This window comes from Malaya genurostris, chromosome 1 (assembly GCF_030247185.1).
Source record: "Malaya genurostris strain Urasoe2022 chromosome 1, Malgen_1.1, whole genome shotgun sequence".
NCBI classification, from domain to species: domain Eukaryota; kingdom Metazoa; phylum Arthropoda; class Insecta; order Diptera; family Culicidae; genus Malaya; species Malaya genurostris.
Window position 1 is genome coordinate 90,602,800 of NC_080570.1, and position 15,129 is coordinate 90,617,928.

The 15,129-nt window shown below is 35.9% G+C and overlaps 1 long non-coding RNA gene across 1 annotated transcript; it reads right to left on the minus strand.

Annotated features, from left to right (window-relative positions):
- Positions 1-10,097: 10,097 nt before the first annotated feature.
- Positions 10,098-12,574, minus strand: LOC131439310 (uncharacterized). The gene is made up of 3 exons (XR_009231103.1): positions 11,177-12,574; positions 10,936-11,124; positions 10,098-10,859 (listed from the first exon to the last, which is right to left on the minus strand). It is a non-coding gene; the product is annotated as an uncharacterized LOC131439310 (long non-coding RNA).
- Positions 12,575-15,129: the final 2,555 nt, after the last annotated feature.

Genomic DNA, 15,129 nt, shown 5'->3' on the forward strand with positions numbered 1-15,129 from the left:
TGTAAAGAAATTGTGTCATTATTCGTATTCGCGAATCCAGTTATGTCTCTGACATTACACACCCGTACTTTTTCCTTCTCATATGTTCGCTCAATTGTGTAAATATAATCTGGATCGGCCTTTGCCAAACGAAGGCGTTTTGACCGCCTCAGCATAGCCATCGCCGGCTCAGCAACTTCTGAAACTTTTTGCTTCCTATTTCTAGTAGTTTGACTTTCTGGGAATCCCATAAAAGGTTCTTCGTCGCTTTCTTCGCCGTCCTTTCCCTTTGGAAATATCTCCACGACATCGTGACATTTGGTCGTGCAGTTTTTTCCTTCTCCATCGCCCTAATTTGTCTCCGATGAGCCGTGAATGTTGCGTTTCCAATTGCCACCTGGAATACATTTTGAGAATGCTTTTTAATGAAATTTGCCTTCAACCAACGAAACTGATTTTGGGGGTTGTGACTTTTGTACCAAACCACATCTCCCGCCATCAGTTTATCCAAAGGATCGCTGTTTTTCATTAGTGCCTTTGGTCAACCAACATCACTGTAAGGAGTTTTTTGTGGAGTATATTTTGTTTATAACTCTCTTTTGAGTAACTGTCGATAATTAATAAAAATGTTTGATTTGAAAAATAAAAAAAAATTAATCTACCCTACTAAATGGTTTAGTAGTAGGTGTCCATTGGGAATCCACCTCTGGTCTATGGACAATGGACATGCTGTTACAAACCTCGTAACCTGAAATATATCTTTCAATATTAGCAATAATATCAAACCAGTAAACTGTGCGTCTTGCTAACTGCTTCATTCTTACTATTCCCGCATGATTGGCATGTAACATTTTCAAAATTTCGTTTTGTAATTTCTGAGGTATTATTACCCTGTCCTGATATAATAAACAATCATTGACTAACAGTCGGTGTTGAACAGTCGTTCGCACCGCACGCGTATAGCTCTTGGCTCCTGGAAATTTTTTCTGGCTACCTAGAGTTTCATTGATTCAAGGCTTCAGTCTTTTTCAAGGCTACCTGTTATTTGAGTGACTAAGTGATATTAGAGTTACTAAGAAATTAATCAGCCTTTTTTAAGGCTAGCCATTCAAAGAACTATTCTTCGAACTAATCAGTCTTTATTAAGACTACCACAAAATCAGTCTTTATCCAGGCTTTTCCAAACTAGGAGTCTAGTCGAAGACTAATTTAGTCTAGTTAATTTAATATAAAATTTCATTCATTTCAAAAATGCCTGCGTCCAACCGGAAAGGCAACAAACCTAAGGCTAAAAATAATTCAATACGGAATAAATCACAATCCGTTATTCAACATTTTTCTAATAACATTCACGATCTTATAGAATCTGAATTTTAAAATAAAAGACAACGGACGGATTTCCCTTCCGTTGATCCTATGCCGTCTAACAATATTTACGAGATTCTTCCCGAATCCGATTGTAGCGACATAGAAGAAAATTCTTCAAAATTCCTAAAATGGACGCTTGTCGTACCACGAAGAACCCTTCGATCATAAAATTGCGATATCGCAGTTTTTGATTTTTGCGACAGTTGATTTAACTAATTTCTTTTTGATTCAACCAATATGGTTTTTGATTTGCATATATTCAAGTAGTTGAAAAATATGTTGTTTTGAATGCTGTCAAATGTCGGAGACAGTTGAAAGCAAAACAATAATCGCAATGCAAAATCAACAACTTTTTTAGTTGAAATCTGTTCGCGTCGCTTCAAAATGTCAATGAAAACAACATCGATGGTTAAAGCGTTTGGTGAAATTGTGTTCATTCGATTTGTGAAATTTATGATAACAAGTGTTTATCTAACAGCGGTGCTGTTATAAAATTAATCTTGTTTAAGATGAAAAAGATTTGGTGACAAATTAGAAAATGTTAATGAATGATCATCTCGTAATCTTTCAGGTATGCGCAAAAATTTTATGCTTCAAATTCGATAATTGATTTACTTCCAGCAGACTATTTTACTTCCAGCTGATGATGATGTTCATGCATTAGCAACAAAACGCTTTTTGACATGAATTTAATTTATAAAAGTAACAGGAGCGAAGGGTTTCAAACACACAGAACGCGCTGCGATTGAATGACGCGTTTGAATTGCCGTCGCAAAATTCCAATTCCCAGCGGTTGATCCACCCAAGCTCATATAAATTGACTAAAATTATCAGTGCATAACTTTAGTTCAACCGTTTGAAGGCATCATCTTTCAATACTCATTATAGGTAAATTTAATAATTTCGCTAATTTACTCGCCCCTCCGGGCACTTATGATGATTAAAAACGTTTTTCTACATCAATCATTTCCGATAAAATTAGAAGTATTTTTTTAGAATTTAGATCTTTACTGATCTCGACTTCACATGATCATGATCATACAAAAATCAAAATCACTTAGAGATCAGATCAGTTCTGATTTCGTAATGATAATTTATTCCTTGGTTAAGATCACTTGAAATCAGAAGTGATCGGTGGTTTTCCCAGGCCTGTTAATAACTAATGATATTACATGTCAATATAAAATACTGTTTATATTTTAACAACGATATTTATTTCATGTATCTCAACATACCGAACTTATTTCAAATAGATCATGACGTGTATCAGTAAGTATATTTTGATTATTTTCGAAAATCAATAACATAGTTCGAGTTGATTAAACTATTTGCAATGTCTATAATAAATAAAACCGATTTGTTTTTCAACTAACAGAATTTTGTTTCAATAACAACGCCAGTTATTTCAACTAAAATATTTGTGGAAATTGAAAGGTATGTGTCCTCACTAATTGACAGCATTTTTTTCAAACAGTTAAATTAGTTGTTTCAACCATCGTTTCTGCTAATCGAAAAACAAAAATGACAGTTTATTTAAAACAACAATCGATTAGTTGTACCAAATTTTAACCAATCGAATTCAGAAAATCAACTAATATTTTGGTTGAAATGGGATTGCGGGTGGTTCCGTGTGGGAAGAAACATGCCACCAGTGACGGTGATGGTTGATGGATTGGAAGATTACGATCGTCTTATTCGATATTTGTCCGGGAAACTTCATAAATTTTATTCATATGATATTAAATCAGACGGGCCCTTCAAGGCTGTTTTGAAAGGCTTATCAAATAATCAAAGTACTGATTAAATTAAAAATGAACTAAGAGAATTGCTCGGTTTTGCCCCTTCCCAAATAATACTTATGAAAAAAGAGCGAATGGTACTTCTAAACCACGCTCTGGAATTTCCCATGAACTTTACTTAATACACTTCAATCGAAATGATGTAAACAATTTGAAAACTTTAGAAAAAGTACGTTTCATTTCCCACATTAAAATTCATTGGGAACATTATAAACGGCATAATCGTATTGTAAACTTAACGCAATGTCGTCGTTGCCAAGGCTTCGGCCATGGAACCAAAAATTGTCATATGGATATACGGTGTTTGAATAAAACCAATGAATGAAACCACTGATAAATTTTCTTTACTTCACATTCCTATAACATCATTTGTTGCCTATTACCAACATTATGCGTTCAGGCATACACACCCTCATTCTTGTTTACGGCCGTATGCGATACATTCGAAAGTATAAAATTCGTATTCCCGTGGTCTACGACTGAAAGAGTAAGAGTAAGTAAGCAACTAAAATCCTTGCATTTGCACCCGCCATCTCCCAAGTTGTAATTATTTTTTCTGCTGATTCTGAAGAGCCCTATCTCGAGCCCCCGCTATGATACAGTCCCTAACAGCTGCCTCCTTGAAGTTTCCAAACTGACAAAATTCTGCTTGTAGTTTGATTGACAAAACAAAATCCTCCACAGGCATTTGCATTATATTATTGAATTTGAATCTCTGTATCAAGTCCGATTCCATTTTTTCAAATCTCGCCTACAATTTTTTGATTATTTCTTCATAATTTACTGTATCTAAATTTCCATTTGGAAACAGCAGTTTTAATTCGGTATACACTGCCGGACCACTTAATTTAATGTGCCTTTTTAGTATCTTCAGGCACCTTATTTACAATAAAAAAAATAGCCGAGGCGTTCTACCCATTCCGCAAAGGAAGACCCCTTACGGTATGGTTCTATCGTCGTATTGACACTGGCCCTTATTCTGTGAGGTGACTCGATAAATCTCACCTCGCTGTCACGTGACTGTAGTCACCCTATTATACGAGTCGACTCGGGTGACGTGAGAGATTCATTCCATGGTGAGTGAGAAGACAAGCGACAAACGATTCATTTCCCAAACGTCAAAACAATAGAAGAATCGCCTGTTGTGAGGTAAATAAATTATTTATTTCGATTGAAACTTATTCAATGAAAATCTTTATATTTTTGCAGGGTTTGTTATTTGCATGCGTTATTCTAATATAATGCACTAATATAACAAATACTCTAGGGCATGCTCGCGATAAATATTCCAGCATCGAAAATGATTTGGAACACAGTTGAAATTTGCCTAATGGGCCGTGGAAGCCGCTGATAGTTCCTGCCAAAATATATTTGATTAGTTTCCTTCATGAATTTGGTTACGATGGCCGGTACACTCGATTTTACTACGTGTTTCGATAAACTGATAGCCGGTAATGCTGTGAAAAATTAGCAAATTGTTGCAAAACACAACCGCACTAATAAGCGTTTCAAGTTGATTGTCGTATGTTGGTGAAGTACGCTTCCGACGATGACCAGGAGGTGTGTACGATATGATTTTGCTTGCAATTAAATATTGGTTCTGACATATCAAGCGGGAGTTGTAATCGCCAAAAGTAGCAAATTCGATAAGTTAAATGCAGGTATTCCAAAATTATTTATGAATAAAATTATAAGATCGTGTAGTAACATAGTGTACTGTTAAATTGAATTTAGATCAAAATGGTTTTTGATTCACTAGGTCAAATGTTTAATAAAATCATATTAGGACTCAATTTCAGTGTTGGTGATTGCCGAAAATTTGACAGAAGCTGCTATATTGCTATCTATATTGTATACAACATTTTCAATCCGGTAGAAGATGCTATAAAAACTCGAGTCATTCAATGCATGAACCGCGAGAGAATTTTTCTACATTTCTTCGCTCCACTTCATACTCTGAGTATTTCACGGCCCATGAAAAAATATACAGTCTGATAATGATCGTTGCTGTGTGGAATTTCCCAAGAGAGAATCGCAAGTTGACAATTATCGCAGAAAATCGAATCGATGGTTCATCTTGATGTTTCTCATACTAGGTTGCAATATTTCAAAACCCTTGTGTGGAGCATTCACATACATTTTCATAGACACAATTTATACAAAGGTTATATGCACATAGTTAGAATAAGCGGCAATAGTAAAATGATTCTATCGCAATTATCCACTGCCCATACAGAATCGGATCGCGAAACGAGAATAAGCGACCGTTTGTTGCTTCAGAGAAGATCCCCACAGCAGCGTGCTAACCTTTGATTCTCAGAAATGTCATCGAGAGAAATTCACTCTCGCACTGGTGTCTATTCTATGTTAAATAAGCCATGCCGGGTGTTTGTTGTTGCGATGTTTTCCATTCCTCTTTGATGGCACTGATTCAATCGTGTGAAGAGTGAAGATTGAACGTTCTATGATACGATAAAAGCCATCCTTGCTCAATTTGCATGAACACTTTGAATTGATTTCCACAAAAGTTGGATATAATGAAAAGTCTCATGGTCCAATATAGCCTGCTATTGTATCGCATCCGGATATATGTTTCGTTCTGAAAGACAATGTAAAAAAAGTAGTTTTTAATCTTAATATATCAATATCAAAGTACGCCTAGTTTTGCTTCTCTGCGCCGTTTTGAGGTTTGTGTCCAAATCTCACTATTGTGACTTTGAGAAAATTGAGTGACAATATTTGTCACACACACAGACATTTGCTCAGATCTTCGAGCTGAATCGAATGGTATATGGAATTCGTTTAAAAGGCCCTATTTCACATTGATTGTACAGCCTTTAAATATGTGAGAAAGGCAAAAATTATAAACCTGTAACCGCATCATTTTCACCAGTTACTAAGTTATTCCGTACGTTATTACGCCATTGAATCTACTTCCCACTAAAATTAACAATTATCATGGTATAAATGGTATGTAAATTCTCTGCAATTTTGTTCTCAGTTTTCCTTCTCAAGCATGTGCATGTGATATAAAGTAGAAGTGTGAATTTAACACACATTTTAGTTGATAGGTTCAAACAATTTTTTAAAATTTTATTCTATTTTTGAATATAAAAAGGTAATCAATTTTTTTATTTCCGATATAGAACCTAAAATCTTTTTTCGAATCAAATCCTCATACGTTATAGCATAAATCTTTTTCTTCAAAATATCTTTTCGTACTAGATCTACTGATATCGACTTTGAAACTTCAAGATTTCTGAGTCGGTTTTCAAAGTGATTACATAGCCATTCTATATGAGAAAGGCAAAAATATACCAAACTAGCCGTTTTTTATTCATAACAAAATGGGAATAGTTAATACTCTTCCTCTCAGAATGTCTAGTCAAATATGTTATTTGACTTGATTTAGCCGATTTAGGCAAGCGATTCCGATCGAGCGCATATTTTGAGAATAACTAAAAAGATTAACAATTTCGGTTTTTCTGCCTAAAAAAACAATTAAATCCTTTTCCGAACATTATTCACCTTTTTATAGCAGAAATTTTGAAAATCTCGTTTTTTCGTTTTATATTTCTGCTGTCACTTAACTCACAGGTATTGACTCTAAAACTCACCCCCGGTGACTTTTGTCACTCAGATTCGACTGCAGGAATACGGGGAGAGTTCATCCTGGTGACTTTTGTCACTTCATTCGACTGTCAGAATCGCGTGACTTATATCACCTCACTCGACTCGCAGAATAAGGGCCACTAACTTGGGTCATTGAAATTTATCACGTATTTTATTTAATTATTAAAACCGTTCAGATCTTAATTAGGTCAATATAGAAATAATATAGAGGATGTGAAAATAAACTGTGCCAATCAGCAAAACCAAGCGAGAAAAAAATTGAGCGGCTTACCTTAATTGGAAACTTAACCCCGTCGACCTTTGCCGATATTTCGGGCTACCAAAAACCAGCCAAATGAGCTGCCGATGATGAGAATTTTCGCCTTTCAGCGATCAGGTTCTATATCGTTGCAATACAGTTTTTTTTTCACCACAGTCTATATTGATGAAAAGAAAAAACACTCTTGGAATTTTCAATACTTAACAATTAGAACAATTGAACAATTAACACATGGATCAATAAGTCCCGAGACTAACAATGGAAACAACATTTTTTTTGCAATTTTTTTTTATTATTCATCAACATAATCACCTTTTAGGGTGATACAATGGTTCCAACGTTTTTCCAATTTTTCAATACCATGTTTATAAAAAAAATTTATCTTTCGCTTCAAAATAAGCTTCAGTTTCAGCGATGATCTCCTCATTTAAGCCAAATCTTTTTCCCTGGAGCATTTTTTTAAGATCAGCAAAGAGCCAGTAGTCACTAGGGGCTAAATCTGACGAATATGGGGGGTGCGGAAGCAGATCAAAGCCCAATTCGTTCAATTTCGCCATTGTTTTCATCGACTTGTGGCAGGGTGCATTGTCTTGATGAAAAAGGATTTTTTTCTCTGCATGTGCGGTCGTTTTTTTTGCGATTTCCTCCTTCAAACGCACCAGTAAGTCAATATAATAATCACTGTTGATCGATTTACCTTTTTCGAGGAAGCCAATGGAAATCACGCCATGCGTATCTCAAAAAACTGACGCCATGACTTTGCCAGCTGACTGCTGCGTTTTCGGACGACTTTCGCCAGCTGTGCGCCACTCAGATGACTGCCGCTTGGACTCTGGAGTGTAGTGATGTATCCATGTTTCGTCCATGGTCACGTAACGACGCAAGAAATCTTTTTTGTTGCGAGTAAATAGCGATAAACTGCTATCTGAATCATCGACTCGTTGCTGTTTTTGTTCCATCGGAAGCAATCGCGGCACCCACTTGGAAAAACCATTTTCATGCTCAATTTTTCATGAAGGATAGTAAATACACTTCCATATGATATCTGTGTCATCTCAGCAATCTCACGGAGCTTCACTTTACGATCTTTCATTATAATTTTTGTCACTTCACTCACATTTCTCGGTGTAACGGCTTCCACAGGTCTACCCGAGCGTTCCGCGTCATTTGTGTCGGTACGACCACGTTTAAACTAGGCGAACCACCGACAAATCGTTGCTTTTGATGGACAAGAGTTTGGATAACATTTTTCAATCGATTGTTTCGCTTGCACGGTGTTTTTACCCATTAAAAACAATGTTTTATCAAAACAAGAAAATCGGTTTTTTTCCATTTTTTAAACAAACTACAAAACGACTTTACTCCAACCTCGATAACTCAGCTGTTTCTGGTCGGATCGACTTAAAATTTTGACCCGTTTCAAGCAAAGGTTAGTACTCGAGAAAGACGTGGGTACTAGTTTACTACGAGCGCCATCTCTGCTTTAGTCTCGGGACTTATTGATCCATGTGTTATACAATGCACATCGACGCTTGGAACAAAATGGCACTCCCCAAGAAAAAATTTAACTTTCTTGAGTAATTTCTAATTCCTTTTATAATATGCATATATTTTCCGTATGCTTAGTCACTGTACTTACGGTTGACTTCTTGCACCAGAACGCCACTCAGGAGAATTTTAAAGTGACGCCAGTTTCGCACAAAACAAAAGAAGAAATGAAACAAAAGAACGCTAGCAATTTCTGTGAATATACACCGTATTAGCCAAAATGGTTGAATTGTCCACTATTTCCTCGTCGCCACTTTATTGTTTGCGATATTTATCTTTAGTAAAAAGAGACTATAACTCACCCAAGTCAAAATACCTTTCGGTTACTTTAGTAAATCTTCTAAAGGTCGGTGAACTCCAGCAGTCTCCAATAGGTCAATGAACTCTCTCTCTCTCTCTCTCTCTCTCTCTCTCTCAATAATCAGGGAATTTCGGTAGCTTCAAATTTATACAGATCCGAACAGCTTGTAGTCTCAAAATCAACTGCCGCTTCTAGCGGTTTATATTTTAGTCGTTTGCGAAATGTGTTATACTGTGTTACACTCAAAAAAATCCACACGTTAACCTTATGTGAAAAAACACGTAGATTCCAAAAATGGCTTTGTCATAGGAGTTTACGTGATCTTATTAACAACCAGCGGATCATGATTGAATATGAAATGAACCATATGTCAGAATTATTGCTGTTGTCACTTATATTTTATGTGTCACGCACTCACTTGAATTCATTTTGTCATGTTCATTTTGTGCTCGAAATATGGCGTCAGTTGAAAAACCTAGAACCAACAACATAGGCCAAATCCCTTTTGACTCTTCTACGGTATTTATCACAGTGATTTTAGGGTAAATAATTGCTTATTGATTTTATCGACAGTTATGAAGTTTTTATTATACTTTCAGATCTAATATTAGTACCAAGCAGAATTATAATTTATAAACGAATGTACCATTTAGTGAGTTTATTAATGGCTCTGCGAACCCAATTCTCAACAACTTATTTGCATAACCAATTGGCATTACGCGAATTCTGTGCTCCAAAAATACGAAACTGAAACACAATTCAATTTGGTTTTTTTCTACAGCGGAGTTCAAAATGCAAAACCTCTAGATTGTGTTCCAGCACATCAATCACATCTTGAACTACTAGTTCCAGCTGAATGCATTCCTTAAAGAGAACAATGTTTGCTTCAGTTTAGCTGCTCCGGAGAAAGGATTTAGGACAATGCATTCTGTATTTTTGATATTTTTCGCAAGTGATTCAACAGAAACGAATTTAAAAGTAAAATTTTCAGAATATCTGCGCGCGAACAAAATTTATCGGAATGTTATGTCCAACAGACTATGTAATCTATTAGTTTTTAATACCAATATACATTATTAAGATTCAATATAGAACTTTATAGTAACAATTACATGAAAAAATGTGACTATTAAGTAAAATTCTGGTAAAAAGTAAGTTCAGATGAAATAAATTTTACAGCACAATTTAAATGAGCTTTGTATAAATTTCACAAAAGTATTCTATAGAATCTACGAAAAATGTGACGTAGATATTACGTGACTAAGAGTTCATGAGTTCATTCTGTGCTATCTATACTTCACATAAGTATTACAAGAGAAGTTCTATGGATAAAAAACACATACGTTTTCACGTAGCTTTGAAGTGAGGATTTTTCTGAGTGTACGCATGCTGACTAATATTTACACTGTACAAAATCAAATTATCAAAAGCCTATACAATACAGCATTCATCAAACGCAACACTCAAGACCCTAACCGACGACACGACCTGCCACTCGACTATCAAAACTGTATCGCAAATTTAACTACCCCTCAGTAACTGGTAATGTCAAAACGAAATCGCTTGAAAAAATGTTGGAACTGGCAACACAAGTTGGTAAATTATTGATTTTGAAAAACAGTTACCAGTAGCCTTGGTAACTACATATGCAATGTAAACAAAAACAAGAGTCTCACTTAAAACGAAACCACTGAGTGTAGTTGGCCCGCTGGCAGGTATTAAGTTTATTCTTTCAGAAAGTTTTGAGTCATTTTTGCTCAATTTTGATTTAATTTGTATCTTTAATTTTTATTAAAAAGTAAAAGTTATTAAAGCATAAAAATATACATATTTTGTAAATAATTCAAGAATATCACCAAATTAACACTAGCGTCTTCGTGAAGTCGAAAGTGATTTGAACTTCAATTTATTCTTAATTTCGTTTGGTATTCAGTGGACATGTATTACGATAGTTTTTCATTTGCTTCTGTATCTGTATTAAATATAAATTAAATATTAAATCGATTTGCGGATATGATTGCATCTCTTCAATTAACGACTGTACGTACCAAGGAAGACTTAGCGAATTAAGCCAGATTTCCACTAAAATTTGGAATTTCAATTTTTCCGTTTTCGATCGCCTGTCGTTCTTGTTGGTTTATTAAATAGAGTGCATCCTTACGATTTAAACTATAATTGCTCATGAAAATACGGATGACCCATTCCCATATCAGAACTATATCAATAAATTCCGTAAACTACAAAAAGATATGAAAATATACAATATTACTTTATTTATGCTCTTATTACCTCCCATTTTTGTTGTACTGGGGCCATTTTTTTCTTCCAGGAAAAAAGATACAAAAATTCAAATCGGTGGAATTATTCCACAACTATTTCAAACTGTTTGTTTATTTATTCTGGTGCTCCTTGGTAACTATTTAATAGCAACTTAAACAGTGTTGCTCGAATAGTTAGTTTTTGACATTTTCAAGGGGTCGCTATATTTATGGTAACTGGTGGTAAATCGCTCACGAACACTTTTTAATCCGATTTTTCTTCAGAGTTTCTGGTCGTGTCGTCGCCCTAACCCTTAAATGAATAATTGTTTATTTTCGTAAAACAAATCAAGTTTGAAGTAAATCGAGCTTTCAAATTACAGAAATTCTGTTTAAAAGACATCAATAGATGGTATTGGTACATTCCTATAACATCGATTTGTTGCCTATTACCAGCATTATGCGTTCAGGCATAAACACCCTCATTCTTGTTTATTGCGTATGCGATACGTTCGAAAGTATAAAAATTCGTATTCCCGTTTACGTTCGAATCAATCACACTTTTAAACATCGTATATGCATAAAAACAACGCCCATCCATCTTTATACTATCAGTTCTGTTACAGTTTGGAGTTGTAATTAAAAATCTTTGATATCATTTGTTTTTTGACTTGTTTTTTCGATGATTTTGTATCATTATGCTTTCTTACGTCAGTATCTATTCGACGAGCACATACTTTCGAACGAATGCGAACAAACCATTCTTGTTTTCACTCGAATGTGTACGAACGCGATTCCTGTGCAAAGAAGGATCGGCAGCTCAGGTAGTTTTTTAGGAAGATTCCAAGCATCAAGGAAGTGACGAATGCTACATAATAAAAAAATATCGTACTCAGGACCAATTTTATTCTAGTCGGTAAATAAAATTTTCAAATAAAACTTCGTGCAAAGTAAAAAAAAAGCATTTAAAATAGCAGTCCGATCAGTAGTATCTGCGATAAATATGTTGCATTTTTCTTGCAATTTTGTTAGTTTCCGATAGTCTACATATATATTACATGGGTAAAATCATGCATTTTATATACAAAATAAAGCATATTTACCCATGGCGTATTTTCCATAAAGTGCCTAATAGATGAAAAATTTAATGCGTAAAAACTTAGAACCGCGCATATATTCAAAGGCTCGCCAGAAAAAAACAGCATTTTACTATGTCTACTTTCTATGCTTTGCTATGCTTTCTAAATATTTTATGCAAATCGCAAATTTATTATTTGATTGCAAATCACCTTAAGACTCGAAAATAAAGGGTATGCATAAAAAAACTGCCCCCAAACAGAAAAAATTGATATACGCTGTTTGAAAGGGTTTATATTGGAGATGATTTTCCCAAAATTTTAACCTGCCATATTGGTGGAGTTAGGGTGGTTCTTCTGATTTTCATTCTATTTAAATTTTTCAAAAACCTCTTTAGCAAAAAAAAATTAAAAAATCAGGAATATTTTAGGAATTATGGTAAACCTTCTGATTTTTTTTCAGAATTTTTCAAAATGTATTCCACGTGAAAAAAATGTTCAAAACTTTCGTGTTTTTTTTAATTGCACTTACAATTTTGGACCCACTCTAGATTTTACATAGAAAATAAATCATTTATGAGTACATTACGCTGTAATTTTTCAGATTTTTAAACAATGTGGACGGGTATAACATCAGACTTTAAAAAAAATCATTCGGAAAACCATGCGTCCCCATCAATTTGTCATCATCTGATGGATACGCATGGTATTTAGTTCTATTTATGGTATTTAGTTTTTTCGGTTCAGTGTATATCGAGTCAATACAAGTCCTTGAGTTTCGCTCTGCAATAAATTATCATTAAATAGTGTAAAGTTATCGCTTTCATCATAATTTCATTTCGCGCTTGTTAAATAATCGTGTATCTCTCGTCGTGAACTTTTGGCAAGTGTTCCGGCAACTCACTTAGTGCGCCTTTATCAGTGAACAATTTATATTTGCGAAATAAAAAGACCGCCATTAGTGCTAAGAACATTGTATTCAGCGGCACTCACGGGCACTCTCTATCTCTCACGATTCTGTCAACTTGATCGCTCTCATCACTATGACAAGAAGCAAATGTGATGCCGATGTTTGTTTTGGTTCTGGTTCACGAAGCAACAAAATAGCTTGTCGGCTTTGCTCTAGAAGTTTGCACATTAAATGCGCAGATTTGAATACCTCGATAGCTAAGTCTATTCGTGATTGCCCAGGAATGTATTGGTTGTGCTCCCAGTGTCGTGAATTACCAAACCGGAATGAATCCGCTGACGGAACTCTGCAGCTAATTCTTCAGCGTACTACCTCAACGCTGAAGCTAGTTGGCTCTTTAATGGATACAATGCAATTTTTTTGTCGAATGTATTCTAATACTTGCGCTAGACCAAGCTGCAATCATCGCTCCAGGCTACAGGATCACTCTGAACGCTCTGTCAATGATGGTACTCGCTTCTTCGAACGGCTTGACGATCTTCAACTCGACCTAACAAACCTCTTCGAATCAATACTCGAAGACAATAACAAACGTCCACGCACTAGCAGTACCGGCCGACCTTCTTTGCCTCAAGCAGATAAAATTAGGAGAGTTGATGTTCCAATACCACATCTATCCTCTTCAATTCATTCTGCTCCACTCGTTTCAGACCTGAATTTTAACGATCAATCGACTAATCCGATAAACATCGTCGCTGATACTGGTACCACACCAGTGCCAATAGCCATCACAACATCATCTTCAACTGTCGATACTGCTCATCCACCACCATCATCAATAAGTACCACCCATATTGGCGACATTTCCACCGCTGCTCCACCACCACAAATTGCCACAGCACCGCTCGTAACCTGTTCGACTTTCACCAACTTACCATCGTCAACATTCTTGAACAGCACCAATTCTACCGCTCCACCTTTACCACCAATTGTCACAGTACAAACAGCGGCACCCCACCCTTCTAGTATATCCGACAGCAACCTTCCTGCACCATCAACTATCACTACCGACGCTGCTAATTCGCAAGCCTACTCAATCACTCGTTCAAATGAACCACTATACATCGCTCCAACTGCTCAACGGCTCATAATTTCATCGCAACCCAAAACGAATATCATCACTCCCACGCCTACACCGCAAATATCATCTAATAACGCCAGGCAAGCTAACGTAGAAATTTTATCTAACGTCCCTTATTCAGGGCCCATCCTATTCAATTCTATTCCTACCAGTACACACCCAAATAACAATAAAATTTTGTCTCCGTTAGCTATAAGCAATTGCACGACTGATACTAACAAACAATGCTCTACCCTTATGGTAGCACATCCTATAGGACAGACAGGTGCCAGCAACGGCAATTGGTATTATTTAACTAGATTTTTACCAAGTGAAACAGAGGAGAACATAATAAGCTATGTAGAATCACACACAAACTGCAATCGCCGATATATTCAATGTCTTAAGCTAGTTAGACAGTATCAAGAGCGACCACTTTCTTTTGTCTCATTCAAGTTAAAAGTTCCGGCGGACTTTGAGCAACAGATTTCGTCCCCCAATTTCTGGCCCAACGGTGTGACTATCACTCCTTTTTTAGAGCGCAACACAGCTCCGATGACACAAATGATTTTGCCACAACGCAGAACGATCTCATCCCGTGCCCTCTCCCAACGATTGCAAATCAGTACCTCACAAATGAAATCTCCTCACTCATTCATGACTGCTCCCCAGCTTCAACGGCAAATCTCCCCCCTTGCTCCACAAATACACCCAGTAAGATATCTGAGATTGGAAAAGACGACATTGGTTTAAACGTCTATTATCAAAACGTTGGAGGAATGAATAGCTCTCTCGTCGATTATCATCTCGCTTGCTCAGATGCTATATATGATATATATATTTTGACTGAAACTTGGTTAAACGAGAACACTCTATCT